The following is a 3508-nucleotide window of genomic DNA, read 5'->3' as shown; positions in this document are numbered from 1 at the left end:
GTGCAGATCGTATCAAGCTTCAAGTCTGGCACGTATCGGAGGCCTCTCTCTTGTTTCAGCGTGACTCAATCTAATGGACCATCTGTATGTTGAAAGAACAGAACACCGCAGTAACAGTATAGCAGAGACAAACTTCCCCGTCAGGAAACACATCACACACATTTTCCCCACCACTCTCCTCCTCCTCCTCCTCCTCAGGCTGAATCTTTAAACTTCTAAGATACCCCAAATATAACATATCAACATATGTCATTTCTATATGCAACATACGGACAAAACATGTGTAAAAATCAAATATAAAACCTCTTGGATTTGGAACAAAGTCATATATTGACATGTAGATTTATGTATGTATGCTCATCCATCTCAAAGCCTGTTAGTTAATGTTGTTACTACTTAGACCATGGAACCTGAATGGAAAGATAAGAAAATGTATTTACACAAGCAAATAGAAAAATTGGCAACACTTTATAATAAGTACACATTATTAAGCATTAGTTAAGCATTAATAAATACTGAATTCTTAATTTATAACACATGAATACTCATCAGTATGTAGTTTATAAGCAGTAAGTGGTTATCAATGATGAGTAAAACATTGTAACCGTGTTTATAAACTAAATAGTAATGAATACTCATGTGTTATAAATGATGAATTCAGTATTTAATGCTTAACTAATGCTTATAAACCATAATAAACTATGATTATACCTTAAATCTTATAGGCACATGCCAGTTTTACAACTTCTATGTGTATTTCTCTATACCGGTATATCTTTGTAATCCAGAGTATATACAGTATATTACATGTGTCACAAGTGGCGTAAATGGCGACATCACTCTTGACATAAGGACATATATGTGATATATTACATGTCTGTATGGGTATAAATGATGGAGGCACTTGAAGTTAACGACCGAGCGATTGAGTCTGTGACAGTTGAACGGTGCCGCCGGTCGTCAGTCGTCTTTCCTCCCCGCCGCCGCCGCCGCCGGTCAGTCAGTCAGTCAGTCAGTAAACGGAGAGAGAGCAGGTCAGAGTGATGATAGGAGCCGCCACTAGAGGTCTGAGGGACGACGAGAGGAGCTTTAAAACATGGATTGAAGGATGAAAAGAGGTCAGGATGGATGAAGGAGAATCAAATCTGCAGCTCTGGGGAGGTCGACACACTCAGGATCCATTAATCCTGCACTGATCCATCCCCATCTTCTTCTTTAGCTTTTCATTTTCTCTTCCCTCTCTTTCTCCTTTTTCTCTCTCAAGGAAAAAGAAAAACAGAAACTAGATTTTTAGTTTTTTTCTCCATTAATTAAACTTTCAGCAACATGTCAATCTCTTCTTATCAGCTGCTGAGTTTTGAACATAGTGTACATACACTTTAATGCCCGTGTGTATATTTTCTCACTGGTTTCAAACTTTCCCACTAGTTGAATATCCGTCGTCCGGCTGTTGGCTCCAGATCTGATGAAAACTTTACACGCGCCACAGAGGGTTAATTGAGTTACAGGAGGGAAGGGATACACTCACACACACACACACACACATACACATTTGGGACTTGTCAGCTTTATAATTTTCCTTTCCCTTTTTTTTTTCCTGTTATTGAAGAGGAGTGGATTACTTCCAGACCTTGACAAGGAGACTCAGACACCGAGGCCGCTTCCTTCCAAATCTCTTTAGCCACGCTGGTGTTGGTGGTGGAGAGGCTGCAGGGAGGAGGAGGAGGAGGAGGAGGAGGAGGAGGAGGAGGAGGAGGAGGAGGAGGAGGAGGGCTGTACAGCATGTTGGTTCAAAGGAAAGTGGAGGAAGATAATGAATGCAGATGGTTATTTACACAGAGAAACACAGAGCTCAGGTGATGCTGCTTCTTGGTGAAACAACGTCTTCAGGCGTCCAGCAGCTCTGTTCTGCTGTTGGACATTTGACTGAGTGGTCTCTCTACAGATTGACTGGTTGATGAGCAGGACAATGAAAAGTGAATCAGGTGAATATTTTTCGACACCTAATGAGACGACACGTGCAGGACTTGACTTGCAGAGCTTGGCAGTTAGCAGCGTTAGCATCAGCTGAGTCCAGGTCTAGTTGAGACTGACAGTCAGTACATTTACATGCGCAGCTTAATCAATGCTCAATGCTCAAAAGTCGATTTTGGTGCCTGATCGGACTTCTGTCCTTGTCCCAGTTTACATGCAACTGAGAAAATGTATTAACTGACGGTGTCCGACTCCTCATGCAACGATATGCGTCGTTTCAGTGAGTTAATACGGCCCCCTGTCCTGTTGACTTTTCTGTCCCCGAGTAAAAAACTGATTATAAACAACTTAATAAGCTTAAAGGAATAGTTCACCATTATTCCTCAAAATGCATCTGGAGACCTGGGAGGCCGGTTCGTAGTCCAATGAAAACTTTATATGAGAGTAATAGGGCCCGACACAAAAACGTCCATAAAACTACGCAAAAACCATTTAATATTCCTCCACACTGCTCGTCCACTGCAATCCAAGTGTCCTGAAGGGAGATAGTCCAGAGTTTACTCGAAACAACATCATTTAGGCCACAAGTCCGGTCACGTCTGCATGACACAGCCATAACGACTACACAAAAGAACAGAACAGCCTCACAACAAGGATATGATTTTACATATAGATATTTACTCTAAGATTAAAGCAAAATACCTCAGTCTAAGTATTATCCATAAGTGGACATTGTTGCTGTCATGTGCAAAGTTAATTTTGACACATGACTTTAGAAGAAGAATATCTCAGTGAAAGTAATATCCATTACTTAGTTTCAGGGTTAATCTCTCTCATCTCCAATGAGATGGTTTAATTTAGAGACGGCCACTCAGAGATCATTTTCCATGTTTAGATACAATCTGTAGGCATCTAAAGATGTGGAGGAAAATGTATTGGCATGGTTTTATTATTAATTTTAATAACTATTACTTCTATCTTTTTTTAACAATTACAGCTAAAATGCAGTATTAAACATACATTTCAAATGTTGAAAGGTGGTAGCCTATACTGTATATATCTGCTTAGGTCACATTATTTTACAGTAAAGCCCTTAAAACAACGTGTGAGGCTTCAATGAGCTCTGAGCTTCCTCCTCCTCATGTGCAGTTTTCTGTTCCTATTGTATCTTTTAATCGTATAAACAATTAAATATGTAGCCTAATAGACTTTGGAAAGAAATCTGCATTAGACTGTTTAGATTAGACTTAAAGCAGAACTATGCAACTCGGCCGGAAATAGCTCGCTCCTTCGTTGGTTTCTCTTTTTTTCCCTCTCCGGGGCTCCCCCACAGTTCTGGGAGGCACATGTCACTGTCGTAAAAAAAAAACTCGCCCGCCCCACCTCCTCCACCCCCTCCCTACACGTGCTTGTGTTTACTGCTGAAGGTAGAGAGCGGTGTTTGCTAAGCACGGAGCTAATGCTAACACGGAGCTAACGCTAACAGGGAGCTAATGCTAACACGGAGCTAACGCTAATACGGCCACACACAGAC

This window comes from Trachurus trachurus (genome assembly GCF_905171665.1).
Source record: "Trachurus trachurus genome assembly, chromosome: 8".
Classification (NCBI taxonomy): domain Eukaryota; kingdom Metazoa; phylum Chordata; class Actinopteri; order Carangiformes; family Carangidae; genus Trachurus; species Trachurus trachurus.
This window is presented reverse-complemented; position numbering follows the sequence as displayed.